The sequence below is a fragment of the Lissotriton vulgaris genome, chromosome 4_1 (genome assembly GCF_964263255.1).
Source record: "Lissotriton vulgaris chromosome 4_1, aLisVul1.2, whole genome shotgun sequence".
Lineage (NCBI taxonomy): Eukaryota > Metazoa > Chordata > Amphibia > Caudata > Salamandridae > Lissotriton > Lissotriton vulgaris.
This window is the reverse complement of record NC_141691.1, coordinates 1,545,876,419-1,545,895,208: the sequence shown is the minus strand read 5'-3', so window position 1 is coordinate 1,545,895,208 and position 18,790 is coordinate 1,545,876,419.

Here is an 18,790-nt window from a genome sequence, read left to right as displayed (position 1 = left end):
GATTGGGATTGTGCTGATGTTTCAGTGATTTTCGTTTTTTGGGGCTGTACTTGTGGCCTTTTCACCAGGGGTATTTGAGTCTAGCATGGGCCTAGTCTTTCTGTGGGTTGTCTTGAATTTAAACATCATGGAGGGCATGGATGGAATGGGATTGTGCTGATTTTTCTGGGTTTTTTTCGATTTTTTTGTGGTGTATAACTGAACTGATGTTCCTCTGTCTTCCATTGTTTTTAGGTGCACAAGACTCAAGAGAACCACCAGTGCCAGGAAGAAGTCCTGCAGCGGTGTGTGTGTGCAGCATAACGTCACGTGACGTCACGTCTGGCCTCAGACAACTCTACAATTCGTGCAACTGCAGCCTGCTGTCTGACCTGCTCTGAAGAAGATGGCCCCAAAAAAAGTTCTCCGTAGCTCCTCTAGCAAGAAAGTTGCTAGCAAGGAGCAGAAGAAGCAAGTTACCAAGGAGGCTGGTGTGCCAACCGCCACGTTTTTTGGGAGCAAAAAAAAAAAGTACGCCTGCAGCAGCAGCAGGATCTGCTGGGGACCAAGCTGGGAGCAGCACCCCTGCTCCATTGGGCTCAGTGCCTCCACCACCACGCCAACTTAAGTCAAAGCCCTTGAGTGCTTCAGAGGCAGTCAGTGTACTTATCACCATCGACCAGTGATGTTGGCTCATCGCAAGAAAGTAGCAGCAATGTCCCTGAATCAACACAGGTTGTTGTAACTCATCTGACAAGTGTTGAACAACCACAGCCGCAACAACAACACCATGTGCAAGTACAAGCCCAAGTACATGTGGAAGGAGAGGCAGCAAAAGGAGATGCGCAAGCAGAGGTGCATGGAGGGTCACAAGTGCCCACAATAGTTATTCCTCCCGAAGTAGGGGCACATCAGGAAATCGACAATGAAGCCGAGGTATCATTGGAAGCCACTCCTCCTGATGATCATTCATTGTCTTCCACACCCCTAGCAAGGAAAAAGATCAAGGGGGGTGTCTAAATCTTCTTCAAGCCCACCTCCTTCTGATGATATGGATCAAGCTTGGGAACCACCACTGCGGTCTGAGAGTGAGGCACACCATGATCTGACAAAGGTACCTAATCGTAAAAGGAAGGTCGTCGAAAAACTCATAGCTATGGAGTGTGATGAGGCTCAACAAGAAGTGACAGATACTGCTGGTGATGAAGCCTCTCACGATGACGACGAGCCAGTCATCACAAAGGTCACTGCAGCCCCAGCGGGCATGCAGCGAAGAGACATTTTGACCCTATCCCGAGAAGCTGCTGAGCGTGATGATGATGTCGACGAGGAGGCAATGGAAATGGAAACACAACAATCATTAGATTTCGAGTTAACTAGTACACCAACACCTACCGCTTCCATATTTCTTCCTCGCAAGAAGGGACCTACATCCACCTCAACCTCAATTCGTGGTGGTGAAAGTGCAAAACGTACTGAAGTTCGGCAATCCACATCCTCCACTTCATCTGGCATTAGCAGCAGGACCACCACCACCAGTATCGCCGCCTCCTCCGGCCCCCAAAGACATTTCAAGTCTGCAGTTTGGGGCTTCTTTAGTGTTTGCCCAAAAAATGAAACCGTAGCCATTTGTAGCATGTGTAAGGTTCGAGTTAGTCGTGGTAAGTTGGGTTCCAACTATGGTACCGGAGGCCAGAGAGGTCATCTTGAAAGAAAGCACGCTGTCAAATGGTTTGCGCACCTACAGGCGATCAAGGAAGCCCGAATTGCACGTAATGCTGTTTCATCTGATGATGACAAGGAGGAAGAAGACGTGTCAAACCCTTCACTTACACCCAGTACCCCTGTCAGCAGCACACCCCATGTGAGCCACACTAAGAGTGTGGGAGAGAGTGATACACCATTGCGAAAAAGTTCATCAGCGAGCGTAACTGGGTCGAAGATATCATCATCATCCCGTAAATCTTTGGTCCAGGGCAACATTAAAAAGATGTTGTTTACAGAAGCGCAATATGAACGCAACCACCCACTGACGCGTCTGTATAACACTAAGCTGGCTAAAATGCTAGCTCTGGACCTTCTCCCTTTTTCTTTTGTAGAAGGGGTTGGTTTTCTAGAATTAGTGGCAGTGCTCTGCCCTAAATGGAAGGTTCCTAGCCGGTTCTATTTTGCCCGAGTTGCGGTTCCAGCACTACATGAAGATGTTCTGAAGGTGATTGGGGCAGCTTTGCAGAAGAGTGCTGTTCACACTATACATATGTCAACAGACATGTGGACCAGTGGCGCAGGCGCTGATTACATGTGCATCACTGCACACTGGGTCTCTTTTTCAGGGGCTAAAGCAAAGCTAAACACAGGTGTTGACACGGACATTGTTTTTAAAGCTGCTCGGAAACATGCAACACTAGCCATGTTTGGTTTGGAGAAACGTCACACAGCAGAAAACATTTTGGATGTCTTTAACACAAAGGTCCTTAACTGGCTGTCCCCACTAAAACGCCAGGTTGGTTATGTTTCCACGGACAATGGCGCCAATATAATTAAGGCCATGAAGCTGGGTCACTATTTCAGAGTACCGTGTTTGGCGCACTGTATAAACCTGGTTGTCCAAAAATTCTTGGGTAAAAAAGGCAGTGCAGCGTACAGAGTATTGGACACCTGCCGAAAAATGTGCAACCATTTCAGCCATTCTTTTAAGGCCCGGAAGCAGCTGAGGAGCCTGCTATATCAACGTAAAATGCCAGTGAAAGCACTCATCCAGGAGGTGGTAACACGTTGGAACTCAACCTTCTACATGCTTGAGCGTCTGTATGAGCAGTATACGGTACTCGATCAATATTTCCTTACAGAGGGTACAGAGGACCTGAGGATGGGTGCGGCGCAATGGAACATAGTTCAAAGCCTGACACGCATGCTTCGTCCTTTTGAGTTCTTCACGCGTGCAGTCAGCAAGGAGGACTGTAATTTGGGAAAAGCTATCCCATTGTTGTACATGCTGGAGGACCAACTGAAGGAGGTGTGTTCTGTGTTTGAAAAAGATGTAAAAAACCAAGACTCTTTTCTTCTGGCTGAGAATTTATTAGAGCTCCTACAAGGTGATGAACGTCTTAAAAAGATCCACTCAGAAGAGCATTACATTTGTGCTACTATTCTGGATCCACGCTACAAAAAGGCGCTGGCAGGCCAAGCATTCTTTCCTTTTGATGATGAACATGTTCCAAAGTGCAAACATTGGCTAGCCTTGTCAGCCAAGAGGTTTGAAAGAGAACGGCTGAAAATTGAAGGAAATGGCAGTACATTAGCAGGCCATCCCCAGTCAAAACAATCCACTTCTGCACCTGTGGCTGTGGCACAAGTGACCTCTCAGCCGTTAAAGACACCGGCAACCGGATCATCTGCACCAGACACAACAGAAACATTGGAGGCTGAAGAGGATTGGCTAGCTCTGCGTGGGTTTGGTTCTCAAAAGTTCAGAGGCACAGCAAGAGCTAAGCAAAGTGGAGGAACCTTGGATGAGGACCTTGAGTCGATGGTGAAGGACTATCTGAATGACTCAACAGAGGTCTATGTTAATTCTGACCCATTGGCGTATTGGCATGGGAAAAAAGAATTGTGGCCACAGCTCACCAACCTGGCTTTAAACTACTTGTCTTGTCCACTCGCAAGCGTGTCTTCTGAACGGGTTTTCAGTGCTGCTGGTGACATTGTAACTCCCAAACGGAGCCGCCTCTCACCCAAAAATGTGGAGAGGTTAACAATGATCAAGATGAATCAGCACCTCATACCACCAGATTTCAGAGTACGAGAAAGCGCGCCGGATGAAGACGAGGTGGCCAGCAACATAGATGAGGGAATTTCTACTCTGTCAGGTGGCACTGAGCTCACCCTGCCTGAATTCGCAGAGTATGATGACGAAGCCTTATTCTCATTCCTGGACCGTGATACCGAGCCCTGAAAATGAGACAACGAATCAATAACTTTCTTTTTCGTCCTTATTCACTTTTATTCCTGTGTGTCTGTCTTTCTTTGTTGTGCACAGTTAATATATTTCAAACTTTAATCATATAATCACAAAAACAAGCCCATCAGCAGAACTGTCTTCACTGGTTTGCTAATTGATTTGAAGTTGCCGCAGTCTGCATTCCTCAGGTTCACAAGTTCAGAAAACATGCTCCTCTATCCTCCTCCTTCAGACTCCTATTTCCATCAAACCAGAGGGCTGGTTTACGCCCAATGAAGAAAGACTCAGCACTTGTGGGGGTGTTGTTCTACCTCTTTGCAGGTGAGTTGACGGCTCTGGGACCATTGTTGGGAAGCTCTAATACCGGATAAAAGTGGTTTGGACCAAATCCGAGGCGCAAATTTTTTAGTGTTTTTGCTGACTTGCTTGCCTTTGAGGTGCTCTTAGGGGGGCTCCGTCTGTTTGTGGGTGAGTTTCGGGGTCTGGGAGCACTGCTGGGACACTCTAATCTTCTTGATTGCATTTGCTTTTCAGGAAATCCGTGGTGGCAACCCCGACTTATGGCCTAGCTACGCTGCGCGTTTGGACCGAAGGCCGAGAAATATTGCAAGTATGAGATTTTGCTTTTGGCCTGTTTGGGGGTGTTATGCTTCTTGGCGGGTGGGTTGGCGGGTCTTGGGGCATTCATGGGAAGGTCTAATACCGGGTAGAAGTGGTTGGGACAAAATCCAGGCCATTTTTTTTTTTTTGCTATTTCTGACATTTTGCTCAATGTAGCGTTTCGGGGGCCTGTTTGTGGGTCTTCCTGGTGTTTGTGGGTGAGTTTCGTGGTCTGGGAGCACTGCTGGGACACTCTAATCTTGATTGCATTTGCTTTTCAGGAAATCCGTGGTGGCAACCCCGACTTATGGCCTAGCTACGCAGCGCGTTTGGACCGAAGGCCGAGAAATATTGCAAGTATGAGATTTTGCTTTTGGCCTGTTTGGGGGTGTTATATTTCTTGGCGGGTGGGTTGGCGGGTCTTGGGGCATTCATGGGAAGGTCTAATACCGGGTAGAAGTGGTTGGGACAAAATCCAGGCCGATTTTTTTTGGCTATTTCTGACATTTTGCTCAATGTAGCGTTTTCGGGGGCCTGTTTGGGGGGCTTCCTGGTGTTTGTGGGTGGGTTTCGGGGTCTGGGCGCACTGCTGGCTATATATACTTTACTTTGCAAGAGGTTTGAAGCAAATCCATGGTGGCAGAGGGGAGTTAGGGCCTAGCTGCAGAGCGCGCGCGGAGTGATTTGGGAAATTTGGGAAAAACTGACTAAGTCCCCATTTTTGTACTTTTGCTCTTTGGCTGTTTGGGGGGCTTCTACTCGTTTTCTCCTGGGTTGACGGCTCTGGGGCCATTGCTGGGAAGCTCTAATACCGGATAAAAGTGGTTTGGACCAAATCCCAGGCGGAAAGTTTTTTGTGTTTTTGATGACTTGCTTGCCTTTGAGGTGCTTTTAGGGGGGGTTCCGTCTGTTTGTGGGTGAGTTTCGTGGTCTGGGAGCACTGCTGGGACACTCTAATCTTGATTGCATTTGCTTTTCAGGAAATCCGTGGTGGCAACCCCGACTTATGGCCTAGCTACGCAGCGCGTGTGGACCGAAGGCCGAGAAATATTGCAAGTATGAGATTTTGCTTTTGGCCTGTTTGGGGGTGTTATGCTTCTTGGCGGGTGGGTTGGCGGGTCTTGGGGCATTCATGGGAAGGTCTAATACCGGGTAGAAGTGGTTGGGACAAGGCGTGCTCTACACGGAGCCCCTCCAACACGTTTGAAAAGTGGTGGAGCTCCTGCTGAAGGCGGGACACCATCAGGGTACTGCGGCGCAGGCGTGCCTTCACTGCCTTGCAGGTGCAACGGCTGTGAGAGGAAGCTGTTGTCCTTGCTGCTCGGCGGTGGCGTTTGGCTTTGGCAGCCCGGCTTAGTCTGGGTGGACCACTGTGCTGGGTGGCAGCCCGTGGGGGCACGGAGGCCGATGCAGACGACGTTGTTGTGGTCGACTGCACACTTTCTTCGTCCTCCAGGGCCACCAGCCGCCGATATTCGGCCACAGTGGCATCGATCCTCCGTTGCCGGGCCGCTCTAGCCAGCTCCTTCCTCCTTGTTCGTTTGGAAGGAGCATCTATATGAAGAAAGAAAGACATAGTCTGTAACCAATGCTCTTTAAGATTAACTGAATCATTCAGCAGAAATTTGTGTTGCAGTACAACTAGCAACTTGCAAGCGCATTACATAACTATTGAGGCCAGTATCTATCTAACCTCACACTTCTTCATCCTTGCTCTAACATTAGTGGGAGTTTAAGGAACAAATTCTACGAGCACTATGGACTTCCATTGGAGTCGACTATGAAAGTACACCAGTCTTATTCTTCTTCTTGTCTCTTGTTTAGGAAAATTGGTACGTTATCTTCTGCAAGCCGGCATAATGCCAGCGCAGTAAACTTGCACCCGAGAAAAAGAGACGCACGCCATGATGAGTGACCTAGACTTGCGTTGCGTTACTGTACCCGTCCAGTACATGCAGGTGGTGAAGCTCTTACTTTTCTATTACGGGTGGCACTGAGAATACTCTGTTACAAGGGCTACTGCTTAATTAATTTAACTTTCACCCTACAGTGCAAATGAGTACTAGAAATGGAAAATTGAAGAAGATAAATAATCTGATTATCTATCACTTCACATGGGATGTTTTTGCTTAAATATGGGATGACTTTAGGTGCTTTGCTTTTTATTGAGTGACCAGTGATACATCCACACATGAATGACTGAGTACTACTAAACTTATTAAGAGAGGTAGGGAGTGGCCACCGTAATAACCGGATCAATGCTGTGCTTGCAATACAAACTACTGCTACTATTGATGGTAGTATTTGGACAAAATTAAAACTTCTTTTCCTTGCCTTTCCTACACTGGAACGGACGTGCGGGTGCAGTTTTACATGCTCTTCAAAGTTACACTTAGTTCATCCACTGACCCTCTACTCTCTCTAGATCATGGGTACTCACAAACTTTCTCTCAGGGGCTAAATTTACAGTGTAGTTTGTGGCAGAGGGCCGCACTGGTGGGGGTGGAGTCAGAGGGGGCGGGGCTAAAGCAAAACAAAAACTTGTGACCATGAGGTTGCACACAGGTCCCTACAGCAGATGCCTTCATCCACTGAGCCACCAGACCCAGCATTTACATACATCTCTCTCACTCATGCTCTCCCTCCTGCCCTCCCTCTCCATCTCTCTCTCCCTCCTGCCCTCCCTCTCCCTCCTCCTCTGTCATCTCACTGTGTGTGTGTCTGTCTGTGTCAGCCTTCAGCCCGTGCTGAGACAGCTTCCTCAACGCGCACACACAGACAGCCACACCAAAGTACTTAACAGGTCTTTAAAAGACCATTAACATATTATTGAGGCTTTGTTTGTTGTAGCGCCCCTGCATCTCCACCCTGACAATCACTGCTTGCCCGGCCCCACAGAGCAGAGGCTTTGTTCTATTTCACCTCTTTGTGGCCCTGCATCTCCACTCTGCTCTGTGGGGGCCGGGGGAGCAGTGATTGTCTGCAAGGTCTGCACACCGCCAAGGAAGGCTTGCCGGGCCGCCACCGACCCGCGGGCCGTACTATGAGTACCCCTGCTCTAGATACACATATGCTATCTAAGAGTCAGATAGTAGCATGATCCAGGTATATGGACACATACAGTTTCTGTGTCACCCACCCAGGCTGTTGTCCTTCCACCAATCATTGCTTCATCATTCACCCAGCCATGCATCTCATATTCTTTCCTTCCCAGCCACGTCTTCAATCTCAATAAGTAAGGAATATATATGAGCTTACCTCTGCCCGCCACCACCACCGTCTGAACTCTCACAGCCGGCACTGGAACCGTCGCATCCTCCCCTGAGGAATTGCCCTCCGCCTCCGTGTCGAGCACCACCACCTCCGCGTTGGCCCCGCCACCAGATGTTCCACCTACAAAGTACATTTAAGAATGTTAGAATAAACCACTCACTTGTATTTGGTCTAGGAATGAAGACATGTGAAAACAATGTAATGCAGCACTTTTTGGCACAACTGATGAAGGCTGGCTTTTTAACACGCAACATTTTTTTCCACACAGACAGAAGATGGACTTCTAACAACAAGATCAAGTTGAAACAAGGTGAGAGCTCAAGAAATGTCTTCAATTATTCGTCAGCACTAACCACTTTTACATTCTCAGTTAAACGTTTCGTTTTTTTATTATGACTTCATTTTAATAAATGTGTTTACTTTTAATAAAGCTTTTAAACTGAGAGAGACTCTGTGTTTTTTGGTCCAGAGTGACTAGAGTGACTGAGCGAAAGGTTTTGCAATTTTTGCAAGCATGAGTCCGTGCCTCTGACACTTCTTGACTCTGACTCCGTACTCTTCAGCACCGTTGGATAATAATCATCATTGGGGATCAATGATCGATGAATTCGGGAGGTAAATGACTGTGCCACACTATGTAGTTAGTCAGTAACGACATTGGGGGTTCAAAGTCTGTTATCACAGAGGTATGTGGAAACTCTAACAGCGCCTATTATAATTGATAAGCAATGCACAATTTATTGTCCATAGTTCTATTTCTGCAGAAGAATTGTCCGCGCCACTGTAGTGGTATGGATTGTCCTCCTATCCAAACCAAAAGGTAGTATCTTATTCTTTCTTGGTGGTCATTAACATTTTATAGTTGGGAATTTTCAAAGCAGATAGAACACTTCAAAAGACATTATGAACAATCCCAGAGGACTGCACTAAGTTGATAGAGCTATTGCTGACTAGAATGGGAGTTTCGCCAAACGTGCAATCTTAGTTAGCTACACAGACAGACTAATAAGAATAATCTAGTAATACCACAGGGAGTCATAGTAGAGGCAGGACAAGAATTTAGATACAGTCTACAAGAAGATCAAAGACGATTTTGAAAAAATCAAATGAGGAACGCTAGGAAAAATAGGTACTAGTCTAAAATGAAAACTTACTGGGGCCAGCAAAGGAGCCCTCGCTTGCCCGATCCTGGCACTGTTCAACAGCATCCGCCGCCTGCTGCTCCTGTGTCCTCCCCTCGCCCCTGGGGGGAGCTGACGTACAACATGAAAGAAAGAACAGAAAACATGGATGATTGTTGCTTGTCAATGTCAACCAAATCAAACATTTCAAAAGAACAATAACAAAATATTTCTGCGGAATGATATTGATTAGGGTTAGTTTTCATTTATTTGCGGACCTGTGACTTCGAAAGTCACGTAACTCACTAAACAAAGTACTGAAAGGTTCACCTAGGACTGGCAGGCAGCAGTCCGCAGGCAAGACGCAAAGTGACAGACAAACTCCATTGTGATTTCAGTCAGATCAGTGACAACACTAACAGTTGCCTGCTACAATACCAGTCATTTAAATAGTCAAACTATCAATCCACCGCCACTATTTTTCTTATTGTCAGGGGTACAAAGGAAGGGGCAGATTTAAGCCCCTTGCGGCTCTTTTGCTCCGTTCTTGCGTGACTTTTGTGACGCAGCAGCTAAACAAAAAAGGGCGCCATGGTGCGGCGTATAATATTATAACAACGTTACGTGACGCATTTGGGAGATGCATCCCGTTATAAAGCCCTGCGCCATCAGGGGGCGTTCCGGCGCAAGGAAGGGCATTCCTGCGCTGGAACACATCCTACAAGTGGCTGAGGGAAATCTACAAAATTTCAATCAGTCACCTTTAGGACAATGATGCGTCACACAAACCCTGCACCTGCTTGAAGCAGACGTACAGCTTGACCCAGCATTGGGGAGATAGGGTACCCCAGAGGATTGCAGGAGCTGCGCCATCGTTGCGACGCAACTCCAGCAGTAAAGCTTCGGTGACGTTTTGGGCCCATGGTGCGCCGCATTGCAAATACGGCACACCATGTTTGGTGGTGGTAGCGGGCCGCACAATTAATGGCGCATCCCTGCTACTTTGCAGGGATGCGACGGTAATTGCAATTCTGCCCCTTAGGGGCATACTTACTTACGCGTTCTGGCGCATCTCCAGAGATGCGCCAGATCAAATGCGTCACGCAAAACTACCCTTGCGACACGGCAGATGCGCCTCATTTACAATGCGGCGCGCCCTGGCGCAAGGGTAGGCACATGCGTGACGCATCTCGTCACGTAAGAGCGGCGCATCGCTGGAGTCACGTCGCCAACGCAATGCAACTCCAGTAATGCTCAGGGCCACCCAATACTTAACATGCTGTGTCAGTCCTTACGCCTGCTTCAAGCAGGCATAAGGAATTGAATTGACGTAGCAGCGTCGCAGAAGTGCCTGCGTTAAATCGTGTAGATTTCACGCAGGCAATTTTGCGAGGCGCACAGCCGCCGGACCGCCCACCCTGCGTACTAGGAACGCACCCATTGTGGTGCAGGCCCATGGCTTTATAACGTGACGCATCTCCCTAGATGCGTCATGCTGTAAATGACTCGCAGGGATGCGCCACGTTTACGCCGCTGTTGCGTCACGCAAGGCAACGTAAACGTGGCGCAAGGGGCTTGTAAATGTAATCTGCCCCCTAGTGTCTAGCATTACGCAGTTCTGTAAAGTAGACTCATACATAATAGTTACTCAGGCCAATGAGACCACAAAATAGAAAACAAATAAGCATAGTAGCAACGCCACTGAGAAGGAGAGCAGTGCACCTGAAATGCACAGAAGATTTTGAAATATAATTTAACTACAATGTAATCGTCATCACCGAAAAACGATTTTTGCAAAAGCAAAAGCAATGATCAGGTGCAAAAGGTCAACCTCATGATTTGTAACGATTCCCTGTAGTGCTTTCTGAGGGAGCCCTCCAGAATTTGGTTGCCTGCTTGCAACTATTGTGTGACCCTGCTCTGACCTTAACTGTATGCCACAAAGGTCCTGATTTACAGCTAAGGGAGCAGACAAGCAGGTGCCAGGCTGGAACTTCAAATTCAGTGACACATTAATTAGCCCCTAATTCATTATTGTCAGTTGGGGCAGGGCAGGTGTTGTTAATAAACTAACCCCAAATTAATTCATGTCAGTTCAAGCAGTGCAGGTGGGCTTGCTTTTCCCCCCCCATCTTCTACAGTGAGGATGAACCAGAGGGTGGCATTGATGTAACAGAGGGTGGCATGGGTCAAAGAGAGGGTGGCAGTGGTGAAACAGAGGGTGCTGGGAGGCTGTGATGATGAACCAGACGTAGAAACAACATAGTCGCGACCGTTGCGAGCCGACAAGTAAGTTCGCAATTGCGAACTAGTACCAAATCCTCGCGAACTGGCAGAAACGCTTGCGAACACAAAAAAAAAAATCCGCAAATTCGCTGGAATTCGCGGATTTTGCAGATTGCGAATTCGCAAATCCGCAAAATTCGGGAACGCGAGATTCGCAAAATTCGCCCATGCTTAGTAGAGTCCTATTTGTCATAGAGGCACTTGAATATCGGCAGACAGAGGTATTCAATTCATGGATTATCTTTCCACAAGCAAATCCAACAACACATGTGTTCCACTTCTACAAGATGGAGGAACCTCCAGCGGAATACGCTCCTTTCGGGGACATTGAGATTCCACTAACTTGCCAAGAGAATCACCTCTGGTTTAAAGGCCCCCACAACATCAAAATCACATTACTAGGCTCGGTCCACTAGGTAGACCAGGAGCAACATGGCCGGTACTAGCTATCTATATACCACATCCTGCCATTGAACAAATGACAGGTCCAGAATTGTTAGCTCAACTAAAACAATTAATCAAAATACATAGACAATTGGTATAATATGTCATGCAGACTCTAACAGTCCAACCTGCTATAAGAATTCGACAGCACACCCCTCATCAGGGGAACACAAACCAAATTACACCACAGACTATACAATCAGTCATTGGTAAATTGCCCGCAAAAAGGAAACAAATTCCATTCTGGTTAGCTCAAAAAATTACTCAAATAGAGGCAGTATTTCCGGATAGTACACCTCATGAGAAACACAGGATTCTAACAATCTGTTTACCAATGGGGATAGCACCACATGTGGAGGACTGTGACACTTGGGGTACAGTCTTTGCTTCAATTTACACAAAAAACACATGTGGGTAATACCTGACGTCCTGAAACAGATTCAAAATGAATACAGACCAGAACCTGCCTTGAATCTTGGTATGAAATTACTGAAAGATTTCAAACAGGTCTCAGCTATATTAAGAGCTAGCATTAAAGGTGAAGCAGCATCCCTGGCAATCCGCCAAAATCTAAAAGAACTTGATGTGACTGAGCAACCGTATGAACTTGCCAGGATAATAGAAAAATCCTATGAAGAATTAGGTAGAGACAGTTTGGGAGGGAAGCCAGTAAAGCCTGAACTAACAGAAAATCCTGAAAAAGGTTTTATCAAAAACAATCTCACTGCAACAAAAAAGAAATGTGAAAATAGTAGACAGTAACTTCCTAAAGAGAAGCATTCTCAATCCAAAGGTAGATCTCCTCAAAAGGAGCACTCTGAAAAGACGTATACCTTAGAAATAGGGTTAATTTAAGAAAACCTGATAGATATCAATATACTGATACACGCTCCTCTCGTACCTTTCAGACTTCCTTGCAGAAATCAGAAAGAAGAGGACGATCAGAACACAAAGACGAACGGGTGAAGTCCAAAGATGATCAACACGTTTCAAAAAAAAGAAAACTCAATTCTCCGAAATGAAGGTAGCAAGTATTAAAATCAGACATGCGAAAGATCTTGAGGACAAAACTCAAGAACGGGGAGTGGGCCCAGACAATGCTGGACAGTGCAGCAGAGGTCACTATAGCTCGCAGGATCCTGAAGGATCATCTGGAGATAGTGGATCTGAATGAATGCATTCAAGTTGAAACTGCAGATACCAGGGTTAATGTACCCCATAAGCTATATGAAGTCACACTCCGAATAGAGGGGGACATATCTAGGAAAATAAAAGCACTATTTTGGGAAAAACTATCAAAGGATTATGACATTATTCTGGCTGAAAAAGACTGGCCACCTGAATTTGTCGGGGGTGCCCACATGGCGAAGAGTCATTATGCCAGCCTTCCAAATCAGGAGGAGGGGAGGGCCGCAGGAGAGCTGTGGCAGGGAGCAGGGGGGGGTTGGAAAGAGCGGGAAAATGGAGCAGGGGAGTGCGAGGGCAAGTCTGGGCAAGCCTGGAGAGCGAGGGCAAGCCTGGGGAGCGGGGGCAAGCCTGGAGAGCAGGGGCCCCAAGGAGAGGCGGCAGCAAGAGGGCCAAGCAGGCAGCGGCTGCAGAATCCGGGCACACAGGGGCCGTGCAGTAGTAGAATAACCGGGTAAAGGTTTTGGATTGGATTAAGTGTATTTTATCTCCTACTATGGCTCATTCTCGTTTTAAGTTTGGGAAGGCTGATAGATGGAAAACACATTAAAATGGACACAGCAAGTAAGAACATCAACTTGCTCCTGAAACCACAGAAATCATCTCATTGTGAACAACGAGACCTGTCATCAGTAAACATCACAGAGCTTCCTCTACCTGGTGGAATAGCATGGGATAGAACTGATTATGACATTTATGGCCCAGTCGAGCTGCTGAAAATTCCACACCAATTTAAGGTTTCCTTGAGTGACTTTATTTCACCTAGTACATTTTCTGAGGATTCAGACTTTGAAACTGTTAATAACATGATGGCAGATTTTGCAAAAGATGAATACTTAGAAGGTTCATCAAATTATGAAGAAATGTATTGTTTAATCATTTTGGTCACCATTATTTGCACAAATTTGCAAATCCTAGAAATGTTTTAACTTCTAATCAATGGGGACATTGTCTGACACCTCCAAAAGGTAGCTCTAAAACATTCTATAGAAAATGTCCATATTTTACAGGTTTTAATGTCACAAACCCAGGAAGTTTTTACTTCAAAAATGTTAATAAGACAGGCAAGAAAAGTATGTTGACAAATACTAAACAGATTTATTCTGCTGCCTTTTATGCTCAGTTATTGACATTAGGCTTTACCTTTTAGAAAGAAATCATAGAGACAAAAACTGTTTGGGGCACAAAAGACTGGCAGGTACAAGGTTTAGAAGCTTTATTCAGAGTCTGCATCATCCCAGAACAAATAATGTTTTTAAATGAAACTGTTCAACAGACATCTTGTCTTGGCTTGGCTAAGATAAAAGATTTAAACAAACCGTCCATACCTAAGCCCACACCTGACAGTAATTTAACTTCAGATGAGGAGGTAGACGTAAATTATATTTTACGACAAAACAGAACTAATCCTGATTGGAAAAAATGGTTAATCTGGCCCAAAGACACGAATACCAAGATAGATTCCTGAACAAGACACAAGGGTTTACAGTAACTCGGCCAGATCAAAGATATATCCAGAGACAAAATACAGGGGTAATAACAACTTACAGTGTAGGAAAACTGCGCCTTAAATGTTACAAAAATCTACACGTCAGGAGATAAAACAACACTTAACTTTACTTAAAGATGGCGTTGATTTACGAGAATTATTACTCGGTCCTCACAAACCACGGCATAAACGTTTCATATACGCCAGTATATACGCTGCTTACAATGAAGCATGGAAAGTCTTGCAAATGGAAACAGCTGAAATAATACGAGAAATTGATTGTATTAATTTAGAGAAATCAGTGCCACATGTGTACCATCAATAGAACCAATGACGTTTGGCATCCTCCCCAGCATATAAAAAGCATCCTTTATGTCAGTGAGTTCACCAGGGCTAGGAAACCTGATGTATGTGTCAAGGAAATGCAACATCCCTTCCAAGACATCACGTAGCACACAGTTGAACATAGTTTGTGACATACCACCAGCACTAGCTACATGTGTTGAAAGGTACCGGTGGAAAAGAAGTGCAGGGCTGCCATCACCTTGACCTTTGGTGTCAGTGCTGTCCGGTATGTCCGGCCAGGTAGCTGATGTGGCGCCAACTGCTTCGCCAACTCATCGATCAGTCTCCTGGTAAAGCGGTACCATCGGATGAGGTCGCATTCCACTATGGTCTCAAGGTCTGAGAAAGGTCTATGGACAGCTGGTGCCCTGCAGTACAGAGATGGGTAAAGTAACATTATAAATTCATCTAACCATGTGGCACTCACCTCATCATAGCAATACACAATGAAGTGAGGTGTGTGCTGTTGGTCATGGACACATATGTCACCTACATGCCCATCATCTCACATATCACATATCAATGAAACATGTGTGCATGATTTCCATGGACTGCAATGCCAATTCATTGGGCTGTGGCACAGTACCTTTGTACTGCTGTCATGTTCAAAACACACAACACAGTGACATGTGAGGACTGATGTTTCACAGGCATCACAACTCCATGTCAGGGAGATAGCCATGGTCCCTGTATTGCCAATTTTGCGCTTGAATTACATGGCATATCATGGACATCCCACAACCAATCATGACTCCCACAGGTATTGGACCCTGTGGTCCCTACAGGCCATACATGGACGTCCCTGAGCCACACACACACAGCATAAAATGTTGATGCACATAGCGCATGGTGGACATTGCCTCACATTGGGCACATGGAACCACAAACAACACAGACACAACATGCACACAGACTGTGGGTGTACATCATAAATGTGTCCATGGGTCTTGCTGTGACGTACATAACATGCAGACCTGTACTCATGGTGTATGTGACAGGTCATACACATCTCCAAACTGGTACTGTGTCCATGACTCATGCCCATGTCAATCATAATTACACAGATTTTCTGAAAATGTCACACATAGCAATATGCAACCTTGGTAGCTATGGGGACATGCTGTGGTGTTGAAGTTGTGGCTGTGGCAATTAAATCTGTGTGGAATCCATATGCAAGTAACACCAATGTGAACTGACGCAGCTGACTAGTATGTAGACGCACCGTACAGACATGGACAGAGTAGTGTGCACACCTTATCCATTGACTGCACGATGCGTATGCATTACAGTCACCAGTGTCGGGTCACATTGACGACAATGGGCTATGTGTGCGCGCGGCTTGGTTCATGCATGAACGACGCATATGCAATGTGACCCAACGCGGGTAACTTATACAGAGACGCGTCGTGTAGTTCCGGACCGAGCCGTGCTCACTGCTTAGCCATGGATTGTAATCTGAACCGACCCAGGTGACTTCTAAGCAGACGCGTCATATAGGCATGGACCAAACCGTGCACACACATAGCCCATAGCATCGTATAGTGACAGATGCGTGTGATTTAAAAAAAACGCGCCGTATAGTCAGTGTACCGAGCCGTGAGCACTCATTGGCAATGGGCTGTCATGGAGACGGATGCAAATTCAAAATTCGTCCGAGTCGTGCAGTGGAAAGTCAGTTGGATGACTACAACAATGTTGCAATCCTATGGTATCCTGAAGATTAAAGTTTTGAACAATGCGGAAGACGTGTAGGAGACTTATATTTCCATGGATTGTACACATTCATAGAATGCTACGTGTTGGGCCTATCAGGTAGTGGCAATGTCACAGAATCTGCCTCTGCAGCACTGATTAAGGCTGGCAGGCCCCCAGGGAGCTCACCTTGCTGTACTACGTACTACAGGACCACATCTCTGATTCCACTGCTGCTGTCTATACTTCCTCTGGATCCTGCAATGGCACGTACTCTGGAGAGGGCCCCAGCATTCACATAAGAGGAGAACCAGGCCCTGCTGGACGGGGTCCTCCAGAGTACAGCAAGCTGTATGGGAAACCAGGGGAGCAGGTCAGTGTTCAGTCCACTGCCTACTTTTTCCTGTAAGTTGTCTGACTAGCAGTAATAGATGTGTGCACAGCAGTGGTAGAAATATGCAGTGAGTACTTGCAGAAACCAATGTATGTGGGTAACATGTGTCCTACTGCAGTAGTGCAGCAGTGCTAGCATTTAATTCCTAGGCAATGATACCATGTCAGACCTGCAGCACAAAAGCACATTTCTATGTGTGCACTACCTGTGTACCTCCCTTATTAAACTTTGTGATGACTACATGTTTTTTGAACTGTGTGCAGCACAATTATGTGGCATGTGTGCTAATGTCCTCTTCACTTTGTCATCCTCACAGGTTGATGCTCACCAAAAGCAAGATATCTGGCTGACCATCGCCCGGGCAACAAGATATGTGGTGGTCTACAAGCGCCGGATCCGCAACTGCCAGAAGAGGTGGCAGGACCTACGTGGCTGGACCTGGAGGATTGCAAGGGTCCAGCTGAAGCTGTGTCCTCCTTGCCATAGGGGCGGACACCGGACCCTGACCCCTCACATGCTCCGGAATCTGGCAGTGGTCTTCCCGGACCTGGATAGGCAACTGAAGGAGGGGGTAAGTCCATGCCTGATCTGTGACCATGTGTGCCATGGTATTTGCAGTATTTTGGCCTTGTCATACTTCCACATAACGTTGGTCTTGGAGTCCTGGACTCCTGTCCCCCAATTGTTTAAGTCAGACTCCTCATCTGATCCACAGTTGTGGCCCCTACAGTCCGTGACTTGTTTTTACTTGGGCACTGTGTCCCTTCAATCAGCTATGCTGAGGGTCCTGCACAGCCTATGTTACAGGGTCTCCGATGTGTGCTTCGTGGGTGGGTCTAGTTTTTGCACTATGCCTGGTCTCTGACATGTGTTCTGTGTGTGCCTTTCATATGTGTTCAAATTGCTGGTCTGGCTCACAAGATGTGGGTGGGGTTTTTAAAACATACCCATGCAGCAGGTGAGTACATGTAGTGTCCTCAGGAGTATGTATAGGAATTATGTCACACTAGCCCAAACACCTGCCTGCTGTTCTGGCCAATACACATTTACAGGTTTACGAGGTCAGTCATGCCCACTCCACATCATTGGGAGACGCTGTACTCTCACTCACGTGCATGTATCTACTGATTGTGCTTCCTGAAAAGTGCCATAAGGTGTCTGACACAATATTATTGTGGTGTGGCTTCCTTTTTGTGACAACTGGTGTGTTGAGGATTTTAGTGTCAGCAGGACATCTGAGTTGTGACAATGAGGATGATACCTCTGCAACATATAGGGGTGTGGTCAGTTGAATGTGCACAATGCTGTATGCAACAGTGACTTTTACGCAGCTGTTTGCTATTAGCAGCAGACTGTGAGGTGCTCAGGTTCAGGTAGTTGTGTTTGCAGTCACTCATATGTCAGATTGTAGTGATGTTAGTTTATCATAGTCCAAGAACAGTGTGTGGCAGGGGACAGACTGGTGCACTTGATAGCTGCAGAGTTTGGTATAGGCATGACCTATGAATGTGACGCAGTGCAGACTGATGTTGTCCGGATGCATTGCCCATAACATGTGACAGTGAAGACCAGTGTTCCCTGGAAGCCGCGCGGCTGGGCGCCCGCGCACATCAGTGCCCCCGAGCGCGCACTGCTGTGTGTGTGGCGCGCACACAGATCTCCGAGAGCATTTGCGCCACCGATGCAGCGCGGAAAACCGGCATTTGTAACTTGCTGAGGAAGAGGTATTTAGTAAGTGCTTCCTCCTGCTAATTTCCTTTTGTTTTCTAGAGTGTGGCTAATGGGGCTCATAGTGTGCTTTTGTTTAAAGCATTTGTGTTAATTGCAGAGCCCATCACGAGCTGCGATTAACACGAATGCTTTAAACAAAAGCACACGATATGCCCTTCAGCCACACTCTGGAGAACAAAAGAAATGCAGCACCAAAACACAGCGTGTGCTTTTAGAAGCACCTAAAAGCAAACGCTGTGTTTGTAGACTTGCTACATTTCTTGTCTTAACAGAGCTGGGCTGTGGGGTGT